This window comes from Rhyacophila brunnea, unplaced genomic scaffold, assembly GCF_057557595.1.
Source record: "Rhyacophila brunnea isolate RB1 unplaced genomic scaffold, BYU_Rbru_1.0 scaffold_7, whole genome shotgun sequence".
Lineage (NCBI taxonomy): Eukaryota > Metazoa > Arthropoda > Insecta > Trichoptera > Rhyacophilidae > Rhyacophila > Rhyacophila brunnea.
Window position 1 is genome coordinate 31932325 of NW_028233339.1, and position 14946 is coordinate 31947270.

At 33.4% G+C, this 14946-nt stretch overlaps 1 protein-coding gene across 1 annotated transcript in view; it reads right to left on the reverse strand.

Moving 5' to 3' along the window:
• Nucleotides 1-6633, reverse strand: part of Tpst (tyrosylprotein sulfotransferase) — a 588562-nt gene extending 581929 nt beyond the window's left edge. Inside the window, exon 1 of the mRNA XM_085958010.1 lies at nucleotides 6466-6633. The gene's annotated coding sequence lies outside the window, so the exon portion shown is untranslated. The remainder of the gene's footprint in view (nucleotides 1-6465) is intronic.
• Between the last annotated feature and the right edge of the window lie 8313 nt (nucleotides 6634-14946).

Sequence of the window (14946 nt, forward strand, 5' to 3'; positions counted from 1 at the left end):
TGTGGATACTCGACATTCGAGTGTTTAAGTACTTGGGAACCAACATCTCCATAAACAACGAGATGAACCTCGAACCTTGCCATTAGACTCATCATCAACATTTATAGCACTACAACCTTTGGTAGGTCATGGCCTCCTTCAAAATCTTCCTCCATCCTGGACGATCCAGCACCGACACTATTTAATTGCATTGACCGAGCATTTTTAAATCCCCCGTGGCACAGTACAGCCATCTCAGTTTTGGCAATCCAGGTCTTCTCTTGCCATTAGAAGTTGCGTACATAGCTCGCCTCGCCGGTATATCCTCCGGCATTCTATGCACGTGGCCGATCCAGCGTAGCCTCTGCATTTTCATATGACTTGCCATTAGACTGAAGAGTGAAAATGCAGCATTCTTCGCACTGAAGAGTTTATTCAGGTCCAAGATATTGTCGTCCCGGGTATACAATATAACCGTGAACCAATCTCTCTGTATGGGTGTGATATCTGGAGTCTAATGGAGAAACAAATGAAGGCTACCCAATCATTCTAAAACCATACAAACAATTAATTCTCCAAAGAATACGTGGACCGGTCGAACAAAACCAAATGTGGCGCCTCCGTGCGAATGCTGAGCTCTGCGAACAATTTAAGCCCAATATAGTAAATGACTTGAGGGCGAAGACTCAGGTGGGCTGGTTACGTTGTTATATGGGATCAGGGAACACAAAATTCTGTTTTGTGGATGCAATGAATACAGAGCTCTCCATAAAGTTTATGAAGAAACCCTTGTAGGAACTCACCCATTGGTCCGCCCCTGGAAAATATGGGCAGATAACGTCAATCTATAGCGCCAGCTTAAGTGAGTAAGTATGTTTGTGTTGTATTGAAAACGTGAATAATACTACCAGTTAAATAATTAATTCTATTTGCTATACAAATTTATACAAAAACATTTCTATAAAACAGTGGGATCTTACAATGTTTATTAGTCCGTGAGATAACTTTGAATGACTTTGATAACCTCGTGCGATTGCGCAAAATCTAAAATAAACTTTGAGACAAAATAACTAAATGTATGCATGAAAAAACTGTTTAGATTTTTGAAGTAATCATAACATTTATTATATAATATTAAGTATCTGTTCTAGCAAGTGCTGGCCAATGAATCTGAAAATTTAACCCTTAAGCACGAATTGTATTATGGTGCATGTCGCTGACTATCACGTGTCGTCACAGTAACCTGCCGCTACGGGAAAAAAGTGTGTAATGTCGTTTTTCTTGATGTTTAAAATGTTAACAGAATTTCACATTTTGAACCTTAAAACTAACATTGTCAGTTGGCAAAATCTGCCGAAATCACCAGAACAGCAATGAGGTCACCTGACGTTGAACTGCACTGCATCGACACCTGCATGAGTCATGACTCAATGAACGTTTTTATCAACTTCCACATGCCTACCTACCTACACTTTTCGACTGTCATGTCAAAATCACGTTTTTTGTTTTTAGCGGTTGGCACTATGTAATTTCTATAAGAATATTGTCTATTATCTATGGTCTGCAGGTTGGGTTCTGTTCAAAATATTATCTATGGATGGCATGTCGCAAGTAATTTGAACGCACGCACACGTATAATTTGTTAAAATTAATTGAAAATAGCATGAATAATTAATAATAATTCAAATTACTAATACATTATAGTTGGCACTCTTCATCAGTGTTATTCTTCAGTGAATTTACAGAGATGGTGATCGTTCAAAATATTCTCCAAAATGACGAAACCATAGGCTAAATTTGTCGCCGCGACAGTAGGCGACATGCATCTCAATTTGATTCGCGCTTTAATGTGAAAAATGTGTACGCGACGTGATAGACATCACCAAGTTATTGAAATGTCAATGGTCCGAATATTTCGCTCAGGAGATAACCGCTGAATGAATGAAGTCATACGATTGCAGCCGCTAAATCGCTAAACGAATACCTACATCAAATTCGGCGGAAGTACGTTACAGCAAGAACTTGTGACCAAAAAATGTGTGAGGAACTTTGAATATTCAGCAGTGAATTGACCCCGACGATGATATGATACTGTCGTATTATTAATAAATATTTGACTCTCTCCGGAACTATTTTGTTTCAATTGGAAACCAAAAACTGACTTGAACCATTTTGACATTTTTTGTACGCATGCGTCAATCTAAAACAGTTTGCTAGTATAAACTTATTGGGTCGTTAAATCAGGCCCCTATTGCAACTACGGGTACTACAAAACAATCATCAATTATAATTTAAATTCAATTTCCATAAAGTAACTTCAGTCGGTAACATTAAATTCATTTATGGTTTGAAAAATACAAGATAGGATATATTTTTGTTATTAATAATACCTATTGTATATAGATCGACTTCGTCCAAAACATGTAACAAAAATTGATATGACATCGTAGCCTTAACATGTCCACAGTGGTATAATCTTAGATTATAGAAAAAATGGTATAATATAGAGGTGAATCCTTGAGTATATATGTGGCGACTGCAAGCGTTACTAGTTGGGTTCCAAAGGAAGATTCTGAGGCGTGTTAACGGAGAAGTGTGAACAGATCGGTGTAAAAACGGATCAAATGCTCTATACAAGGATACTTGACTCTCCGTGAACATAAAACAGCTCCGACTGATATGAACGATATAGGTACCTGCAACGGACGAACGACTCCCGAAACACAAGGAAGACACTCAATGGATGTCCAAGGAGGAAGAGACCGGTGAGAAGAACGAGACTTCCCTATGGAGACAATACGGAGAGAGAGACTAGATAGCTGCTGTTGATGAATGACAAGGTGGGAGCAGTGAGGGATCAAGTAGTATTCTAAAGTCGTAAAATGGAGTAGGATTTTAAAATTCAATTAAACCCTGCCCAAGAAAACAAAATATTTTTTTTAATTACACGAATCAAAATATCGCCGCTAAATAAAATAATTATGCTATGTATCTTTTCGACTCTTTCTTGGTAGAATTTTCAATATCCTAATGTGATCTTCCGCTCAAAAACTTTGGATAGCCCTGTTATAAATTTATGATTTCGTACAATGTTATAATTTTATATTAACATTGACCTATCATGTTTATCACATTTGCATTATGCAGCAGCTGTTAGTTGAGCATTATCTTAACCGCTGATAATATAAATTATAAACAGTCCTAGAGCAAACAAATCTATGCAATAAAATTAAAAAAGATAGTATTCTGCTACAGTAGGTACCTAGACAAATAACGTTATATTATAAAAGAAATGTCGAAAGAAGACTGTTATGACATTTTTAATTTAAATGCATAGGTACCTACATTTAGTTTAGAATATATACTTGTACTCTTTTCTATGGTCTCTAAACAATAAAATATGTCGGAAGCTTAAAACGGTTGAAGCGGAAATAAGGGTGTATAAATGTATCCTTAAATGTCCTTGGACTGACAGGATGACAAAGCTGATGTCATCAAATAAATGAGAAAGGTCTAGAGCAGTTCTGAGCAGAATCAAAACTTTAAAACTAAAATACCTCGGCAACATGATTGGCAAAGATATGGCATTCCCCAGCTGATTTGGTCTCAATACATCAATGATATCGAATGAAAGATCAACGCAAGTCACCGCATTAAGTGGTAGCTCTCGGTACATACTTCTCGGAATATTATAACTCGGAATAATATTAATAATATTAGATTTTATTAATACATTATTGTGACTTAACATCAACGAATTTACTGAAAACTGTCGTAAAGGACCTACAAACATAACCAGGCACAGTTGCTGGTAATGACTTTACCGTATGCCTAAAAGCAAACTGTTGTAATTAGATAAATCGATCAAAATGTCCATTTATCATTTGTTTCGCATGTTCATGGGACAGTGTTGCCAACTTTAGTATAAGTATTTTACAACGTTTTTCTTAGCTCGTATTCTTATTTGTCCGGTACAAATCTTGCAATCGATTTTTAACTAACTTCCCGACTAGCTAGACATTTGAAACTTTTAGAATATATCATAACACATGCCAATGCATTTTTTTAAAATACTTTCAGCCATCTTTAAGTGGAATTGAATTCATATTCAGTTATTTCTGTTTTGTGTGAAAAGTTATTTCGACACCATTATTGGTTGCTAGGGTCTGGGGTCCTAGCAACTAAATTATTAATATATACGTGCGTTACAATGGAAATCTATGACATGTCAAGTACAATTTTTTTCGATCGTTTAAGCTAGTCAAGTCAAGTTTATATGGTTCAACAGAATTTAAAAACGTTGTAAGATATAAAAAGTTCTTTTTAATTCTTTTAAGTTCTTGTAATTTTTTTTATAATTTTGATCTTCCCGTATCATGTACGATAAAAAATTATAAGTATAGTACCTACGCCAAAATACTGCAATTGTGGAATTCGAATAAAAAGCTGTGAAATGCGACTCTCAAAGCAAAATTTTCTATTCGCACTCGGTAAAGCTAAAAACGTCTCTCGAATGAAGTTGTAAATGGAAAATGGAAATGGTTTCAAAGTAATGTTATCGAACCTGGTTTCGAAAAGAAAATTGTCAATTATTGTCCTCTCAGAAGTTAAAAAGGGGTTCATCATTATAGAAGATCTTAAAAATTTGCCGCATATAATATTTTTTGCAGAAATAAATACCATACTGAATCATTTGACCACTTTTGTCAAATTAATGTAAGTACAATAAATTAAGTGAAAAAAAGATGGCTAAATCATAAGATTCACTATAAGAAGACTAAAAGGTGCACAATTTCAGTTGAAACTTACTGCAACTACAATTATTACTGGAAGTTGTTATTTTGGCCACATATTCGACTAAACACTGTATCAATTTAATATTCATTCCATTCAAAGGTTAATCCTAGGTCATATTACTCCAAAAATTGGCTGACAAAAAGTGTTTCCACAGGAATAACTTTGGTAATAATTGTATGCAAAATAAATCTATTTATTGTACAAATGGAAAATATTCACCGCAGGTAAACTGGCAATTAAATAACTATATATTATTAAATAATTAAACACTACCACAGATCGTGACAGTACTTACGACTACATAAATTTTAATAATCTATTAGTACGAATAATATTAATAAAATAACACTTGCTTATTATAACATTATCAAGTATAATTAATGTCCCTAATACAGTTTAGCCAATTGACGATATTCAACTGTCCATCTAGTGAATTAGTGGTCGTCTATAAGTAATATAGTTTGTGACGAAAGGGATAGGGTTGTAGAAAATGTGACGTCTAACTTGCTTTTAACGAATGAGGGGGAATTAAAATTGTTGACGTATTTAGATCTAATGTGTAGTTCATGTGGTTAAACAAAAATCTCTGTTCATGAAGCGGCCAAGATCCACATCAGATTTTAGAGCCAATGAACAAAAATGGCTAACAACCATTTCTTCGTAAAAAGTAAGTACCTACATACTTTGATAATATAGCCTCCGAACCGTAACGTAGCGCAGCTTAGGCGCGAAATGGAAATTTAACCTTTTTACCTCAATACAAAAATGTATAAACTAGTCTCACTTTTACTTTTATTATAAACTAGTCTTTGAAAACGCTTCAATATAACTAATTAATTTCAGTTCAAGTTTATGCCAAAAAAGTGCAGTGGAAATAATTATGTAAACTGTCTTCTCGCTGACGGTAAAGGCCAAAGATATTATGTAAAATTACGAACAGCTTTATGTTTTAAATTTAATTACTTAGCTATCAAATAAACTCATAATAATATTGACAGCAATATTATAAGAACGACACTAATTATGTATTATAAAAATTCTATTTTTTTTCAATGTCAACAGGTAGGAAGTAAGACATTCATAGGTTAAATCAGTTTTTAAATGTTTAAAAATAAGTTATGATGAATATTATTTATTTAATAAATCGTATTGAATAATATTTATGATATACTTAGTATGTATCAATCAATTAATAAAATTAAGTAATTGCAAAATTGCACATTCTTCAAACATACTTTATTTTAAATTATAGGTAGCAAATTCTTCATTCACGTCTTTTTGAACATTTTTTTTCTATGGAGCTTGAAATAAGTTCGACCTATTCTAAAGGTCAGATATTCCATTTTAATAATAAAATCATTCTTAAAAATATCAATAAAAAAACTTCGTTCTGAAATCACTGACAGCGATTGATAAAAAGAACACATTTTATAGGTCAGAATATGAAGTGTAAACAAGATGTTAACGGAAATCATGACATGATATGAATACAGGATAATACTTCAAGTTATGAAACGTATCAAATAAGGATGATATGCCAATGTCAACAAATGACATAAATCCCAGCAATAATATTCGAACGTAATCATCTTGTAATTTTACTGTTACAAAAATGTTAATGACATAGTTCTGGCGTGGAGTCGGTTAAAATCAAACAATTTATCGGGCTTTGAATAAATATAAGCTTACCTGATGAAATTGTACGAATTCAAGCTTGGCGGTTGATCAGCTGATGCGAAATAATCCACAAATTCATATCAACATATTCACAATAACAACCGATAACACTATTTACGATTGCAGGTTATGTGCCAGTCAGACAGTACGGCAACTGTCAAACGTAGCCGACAATTGACTGGCCGCGGAGTAAAGCAAACGCGCTCTGTCGGCCAACGCCGCAACTTGTGCGTGCGCGCGCAATTTTGTACGTGCTTCAAAATTTCGTTTTCTGTACCATGAAAATAATAAATTATTGGTAAAAAATATAATTTTACCCATTGTCAACTCCTAGTTTGCAGATAATTAGTGAAAGATTAATGTTTATTTAATATGGCGTACTTTCAAATACCGCATATAAGATACTTACCTGCTATTTCCACAATAATAATAATAATAATACATCAACATTCCGATTTCAATTTATTTGTATTTTCAACTTCATGAAACTTTATAAATAATACATAGGTACTTACATAAAATCAATTCTAAATTCGCTAGGAATAATAGTAGAAACAATGTTTAAGAATATACCCTGTAGATGGGCATCATTCTCAGAAATAATCAGTTATAAAGTTACTGTATTATAATACTTACAGGGCTTTTTTTTCCATTTAACGCGGTGGAACGGCGTTCCGGCACCTTTTTTCACGGTTTTATTTCAAAATCAATTAAACGAAAAAATATTTGCGCTTAAGTAATTACAATAATAATTCGTTAAAATGATAAAATAAGGTACAGGTGGAAGCCATTTTGAATGTTGGCGTGTTAGTGTTAGTGAAGTAACCGTATAGTTTAAATAGCAAACATGCGTATGTAACTAGCTTCATACGTATGCTGCGTATTATGATTTTGACAGTTTGACGTTTATCGCATGGCAGCATCTGCGTATATTGTTATTTACGTTTGTTTAGTCAGTTTGTGTTACGATTACGTGTTGTGCAACTATTTTATATATTATTTAGTGCAACCCCAAGTTTAAATATGAAAAAAATTTCCTGTTACTTCTCAACCACCGGCAGCGGCGCCGATTCCGCAAATAAAAAGCTCAAAACAGAAACGATGACAGAAGATATGGAAATATCGGTACATGTAGATGTTCCTGAATCATCTCTAGCTGATCTCGGGGATCAAGGTCGAACTCAAAACGATTGGCCAGACTGCTGGTCATTAGATCAAAAAAACGATTTTTGCTCAAAAAACGAATGGTTGAACGTACACAAAATGAAACTTGGCTGCACAATTTGCAGAAACGTTGGAACTCTTGGAACTGAAACGACAATGGGAATGAAAATATCCAAAGAATGGGCCAATAATGAAATCACGTATTCTGGGAAAGAGAGGAAGCTACAATTGGGGTCACTTCGAAAAAAATTTTTCGATCACAGAGGATCTATTGCACACAAAGCAGCGTTAAAAATCATTTCTGAAGCCAAAAAAAAGCAGATTGAAAATACTTTTTTAAAATCGTTATCTCGCGAAAAAGTAATAACAGCAAACATTTTTCGAACTGCATATAAAGTAGCTAAGGAAAATCAATCATTCAATATGTTTGAAAGTGAAATAAATCTCCAAGAACTAAATGGGATCGAAATGGGTCATATTCTCCATTCCACTAACGCATGTGTTAACATTGTAAATCATATATGTGATGAAATGAGAAAAAATGTTTTCAAAGAAATTGTTCAATCGAAAAATATAATTTCTTTGATAATTGATGAGTCTACCACCATAAGCCAAAAAACCACCCTCATTGTGTATGTTCGATGCTGTGTCGAAAGTGTTGGAATGAATTCACCAATTAATTTGTTTTTGGATTTGATTGAACTTAAAGACGTAACGGCAAAAGGAATATTTGAATCATTACTCCAATCTCTTGATTTATATGGGATGACAGAAGAATATTTAAAAAAATATTTAGTTTCGGTTGCATGCGACGGCGCTGCTGTGATGTTAGGTTCTAAAAATGGAGTGAAAAAATTGCTGACAGAAAAATTTCCTTCAATTATAGTTTGGCATTGTACTAATCACAGATTAGAATTATCAGTAAGTGATGTTGTAAAAAAAATTTCAGGGATCAATAGATTCAAATCATTTATTGATAAACTTTATGTTTTATACCACGCGTCGCCGAAAAATAATAGAGAGTTGCATTTATGTGCAGAATCACTAGGCGTTGAGGTACTGAAAATCGGAAGAGTTTTAAGTACCCGATGGGTGGCATCTAGTTTTCGTTCAGTTTCGGCTGTGTGGAATAATTATGAATCCCTTGTGCGTCATTTTGAAGAAGCGATGAATGACCCTACAAGAGATAAAAATGACAAGTGTACTTACAGTGGCTTAAAGAACAAAATAACATCAACAGCATTTTTATTGGATCTAGCATTGATGTGCGACGCTCTCCAAGAATTGTCGGAACTTAGTTTGGACCTACAAAATCGCAATGTGAACCTTTACATTGCAAATCGAAAAATAAATGAACTCGTTCAAGTTTTTGAAGAAAGAAAACAGAATTTTGGACCCTATTATAAATGTGCTGCAGCTGCTATAAGCAATCTGCATTTTCGTGGAGTTTTACTTCACGAAAAAGTTTCTAAAAATGATCCTCCTATTGATCCGAAAATATTTTATTCCACGTTGAAAACGTCAATTGAAAAAAGGCTGCTAGATAATAAAGATGTTGAGTTTGCACTTTGGGCTCGCGTACTTGACCAAAAATATTGGCCTGAAGACATTGATAATCGGTTGACATTTGGAGAGATGGAAATTAGAAACATTTCGATCAGGCTACAACTAGATGAACGAGAAATGATTCGTGGATTTCGCGAATACATTCTCGAAAAGACATATTCTGAAAAACTCTTGCGTTTGGTATATGCTCTGAATTCTATTCCCATTTCTTCAAGTGAATGTGAACGGGGGTTTTCGCAAATGAATCTTATTATTACCCCAACAAGAGCTTCGTTAAACACTAAAACAGTTTCGGCACTCTTGTTCATCAAACTCGTGGGACCACCCTTGACACTTTTCGATCCTTCAAAATATGTTGATAGGTGGTTACTTAAAGGAAGACTCTAACACTAAGAAAAGGAATCGAGATGATGTATCAGACGAGAATTGGAAAAAACTTTGGAAATCACTCTAAACTTTTATTCAAGTTCATAAATAAATACATTACATATGTATTTACAATTATATTTTAAAGTTAGTCTTATTTAGTCTTATTTGTACAATATATTTCAAATATAATGTATGTATTTTATTGTTTCTGTAGCTTTGTTTTGACTAAAATAAAAAATTATCGTAAAAATCAACCTTTTTTTGTTCGCTTCGTGGCATAGCTCCTTTAAATTTCATTTAAGTGACATTTGAATATAATTTTATTTAGTAAAAAGCTTGACATGAAGTGAGTTCCGGCACCTTTTTTTTTAAAAAAAAAGCCCTGATAATACATAATAATAATGTTCTATGTATTTATTGTACTATCGAATCAGTGGCGGTTCTATGATTTTTTTGGTGGTCAGGCGTAGCCGTTAATCATTAAATATACCTAATTACATTCTCATATTTCTTTTATCAAAATGTATAATATATATATATGTAAGTAATATAAGTACATAATATATATTATTTTAACACAATGAAGCCATGTGGCCCAATGACAGTAGGGTAGTGAAACAGTAGTGCAGTAGTAGAAGCGAAACGATCAAATAAATACTCAGGCTTTGAGAAAACCACATAAATTTATATATTGTGACCTCACCGGTAGTCGAACCCGTACGTACGTTGTACGTATGCAGTTCGCCGTATCACACTTCACCGTGAAATAATGTATCGAAAATATATGGCCGTATATCAAAGACCGTCCAACTTCTTTGTGTCGTACCTATAGTACTTAATGACTTAAAATGCATTTCTAAATAAAACACGGTTCTTGTCGGTTTACACTTAACAGGAAGCCAGCAGCAAATATATTTTGAAAATAGCCGATACCTATACTGAATTATTTGTTAGGTTAGGTTTGGTTTTCATTCTTGAATTCATGAATTTTGTAAAAGCTATGAAAATTATTTAATTAATGTTCATATTGAATCTAAAAAATTGGAGACCGTATAGTATACGGTCATCTCTTTCCGATAAGAACACTCATGACGAATTGTGCCACGGTGAAACGTTTTACATACAATGTACATGTAACCCTGATGAAAACCTCCACTATCGACAAAGAGATTTATAATTTTCCAATAGACGGTAAACACAACAATTTCACAAAAACATTTTCTTTTCATTACGTAGATAATTAATTACTTGCAACATTTATTATCCTGACGAGAAAATGGTTAACTGGCGTCAACCTTATCAAAATTTTGAATATAGGTAGGTACTTACCCAGTTATTAATAGACAAGAGTACATATGTAAAGTATTGGTGCCATGCCGGCAAAGGGACCCTAAATCTCAGTCATATTGTGTAATAATATAGAATAAAAATGAATCACACAGAAATCGGAAAAAAATAGAAGGAAACCTAAAAACAATTCTCGCCATTGATTTTTCAAGATGTAAGGTGAAAAATTCGGGAGAAAGAGGTTAGTTCAAAAGTATATAGGTACTCTACACATTAGATGAACAAACAAACAAACATACATCTAATGCTCCCAATTTCTAGATGATTATCAAGGTCACGCAGAACAACACTAGCACGAATAGACAAATTCTCATTTCTCGTCTCAGTCGAAGGAATATTTTATGATTATTCATTTCATATGATTTAAACCGTTGTTATTTCTAGTAATATTTTAATTTCCTAACTTAACTATAAAATTTGTCATCGGTGATAAAGAAAGAGTAATTTACATTATTATAGTCCGAAGGAAACAGCCACCGAAGCATACGAATATGATAATAATTAATTGTGACCACGGACACTTTTAATGCCACTTATCTAAGTGTATGTAAGTTTACGTAATAACCACGTGTAATTTAGTAAGTACTTGTAAAGTACTGCATACATAACGTGACCATTTATTTTTTCCCCCAAACCGGGACACCTAAAAAAGCTAGGTACTTATCCAATTTAGGCACTTTCATACAATACAATTGACAAGATAGTAATGTTTATTCATGTCATATTAGGTTATATATTTTATTAATTTATTTAAAGATTAACGGTAGGTATGTTTGAGTAGGCGCATACAACGCTAAAGTTCCTACATATTTTTTAATAGTAGATATTATTTTATTTATTAATGAAGAGTACACACAGGTATTGTATGATTACATGAAAATTTATCTGATGTTATATTTTTCCGAAGAACAAATTTAGTACATTTGGTGTTGATTTAAAAAACGTGAAAGTGTACAACTCCACCCAACGACTTTCGGTTGAAACATTCCCAGTGTTCCATTCAGACACTTTGCGGTGTAATTTAATTAGAAAAAAGTAAATTCTCAAATCGAATATTTCTGTATCTTCGCCACAAGTTTTTTTTCTTTTCGAAAACGGGACATTTTGGCGTCCCGAAGCTGTGTTCGGGGACACCGGGACACGCCGCCTGAAAATGGGACTGTCCCGGTGAAAACGGGACGTCTTGTCACATTATGCATACATGTCACACAGATATTTTTTTTGATATTTGGCCAGTTAATGTTTTCAGTCCCATCAAGCCACCTTCCGTAGCTGTCATATATTTACTCCATCTTCAACAATGTGTGATACGGATAACTTATTCAGTATTCTACCCACAATACGTACATTACATAATCAAGTGCATCTGCTGCTATTTTTATCCATCGTTCGTCTTCTTCACATTATTTTGATGATCCAATAAATTTCTCACGGGTCTGTTGCCCCATGTCTCCCATATTCGATAAGAAAACAGTATATTTACCAGTGATTCTCAAACGTATTTAATTTACTACCTACTAATAAAGTCCATTACGTTAAATATAGTAGCAGCTTGTCAAGCAGTGTAAATTTGACCCACTTCGTCTTTTTTTGAAGTTATACTTCTTCCGGCGCGTTTGGGAAAACAGATAAGAGTGTATTTTTGGCGTGTGACAAAGTTGCGCGCGCAAATGTAACGCATTAATTTGGCATGGGACGGAATTTTTGCCCGCTGATGCGACATAATTTATTTTGCGCGGCAACGTTCAGGTGTTCTAAATGTTGGAGGTTTGTAATTTTCAGCTGTGGCTTTTCGTTTCAGTTAAAAAATTAAATAGGCTATGGTTTACTTTTGATTTGTAATAAATTATTATTTTTTACGAAAACAGTTGTACAGTCATATGTGTAAGCAAAGATGGTCGAAATAGCGGTTTGCTAATTTTTTTAAACACAGGTTTTGGAGATATTTTTTTTCCCAGAGTAGGTACATTCTGCAATAATATTTTGTTTTGTTACGCCAAAGATGTATAACTTGTAACGCTTGTACATAAGTACAAACACCGATTTTTTTGAAATAAATCATTATTAACCATTTACATCATTAATAGAAACATCGAAGAATGAAGTTTTGGAACACAAACATGTTAAAATAGTGATACACTTCAAAATTGTTAACTATGTCCTGTAAAAAATGGAAACATACAAGATTGAATGATATGTAACCATTTTAATAAATAGAAAACGATATGGGACAGTAGTATGCAGATTGTTAAAGTTACCAACATAGTATTGCCAGGTAGGTACCAGTGGCATGCGGTGACTATTGGTTGTAGGGATTCTGTTGAAAGCATATTATTTTGCAACTACCTACTATTAATTGCTAGATACTACCTTCCTAAATTTGTATCTTGGCGGGTGACCAATGAAGTAGTATTATAGTTGCGTAAAATTTACCATAAAATTGGCTACCTAATAATCATATTTTTTACATAGTAATTATCTATCCAATGTTTCTGGGAATACTCCTGCTCTACAGCATCTGTACACTCCTGTGTTTTTGCTTAACGGCATTAACGTGGTAGCTATGTAAAAATACAGTCATGATAAAAAATGATTAAATGGCTATTTATTAGAAGCAATAGCTTCATGTTTTATGCAAAATTACTGAAATCTGAGATAATATCAAGAAGTAAAACTTGTAGATGACTGACTATCATTCTTTTCGGGTAGAGCGGCTGTAAAAAGTGAAAGCTCACTAATATGTTAAGTCGCTAAGGTATTTCAATTATAATTATCGCTCTTGACGAATGGTTCTTCGTGGACTTATATCATCAAACTGTGTCCACTTTTTATAACTCCACTGCGAGCAATAAGGATCTTTAATGATCGACATTGACAGCGATAGAATCCGACTAGTTCTAATCAACCCATCCATCCTCCCTTTTACTTACTGCGCTTTGTAAAGTGAAGGAGGGTTGGCCATGAGCCCATGACCACAAATCCCAGGAGGTAACTCAGATGACTAACAATCCAATCTCGCAAACCGGGTAAAATTCATAATGCAATCAACATAAATCAATATGTACATATTATTTACAGGGCGGATCTATGAACATCCATTGCCCACAATTCTTCGACTATGTCTATTCCCAGTCATAATAAAATTATTCTCCATCACCAAAACTTGTACCCCAGAATTCTTCACCGTAAATAATAATAAATAATACATATTTGATAAATAATGTGTTAAATAATTCACACTTCTCTATTTACATTTAAATTTATAAAAAAGGTTTGCACGATCGTTTTGGTGTAAGAAAACAAAGAAAAGTTATTAAATTGATATTAATGTATTACGCTGAACTTTTACTTGTAGGAAAAATATTAATTGGGTAATATTAGAACCAATAATGTAATTACCTGACGATTTAGTTAAATCCATTTACAAGTTGAAGAGTATGCACTTTCGAATCACTTAACCTCTTTCCAACAAATCATAATATTATTACATAGTTACATACCATGGTTGCCAACTGCGTTTTTCTTCCCAGATCTAGCATTTTTGAATAGGCATCAAGCTTGCAAAATTTCCGTCCGGCTTATGGCGTTAAATCTATCGTTTTTCGACACCGCAAACAGCTTAAAACTTCTCATAATAAAACTGGCATATTACTTCAGATTTGCTTGAAAACAACATGCTGGACCTACTTACCTTATATTATCTTACCAGGAAAAAGTACCCGGTGGCAGTGCCACCTGTCAACATGATTGTCGATGAGCTTAATGGATTCAATGTGTTCAATACACAGGCAGATAATACATAATTATATTACTTAAATCAAAATTATGACTAAATTTCTTATCTGTTTTAATTTAAAAATTTATGACCTATTCAATTAGTTGTAAAATTAATACTAAACTATTTTTCGATCTTTGTTCTTGTAAAAAGGATGTTTATAATTATTGTGACACATTTTTTTGAAATTCCAGTTTCTAGAAACTTCTTCAGTGTTGAAAAAAATTTAGCATTTTATTTTGCCATAATATAGCTTGTTTTCTTATCCTATC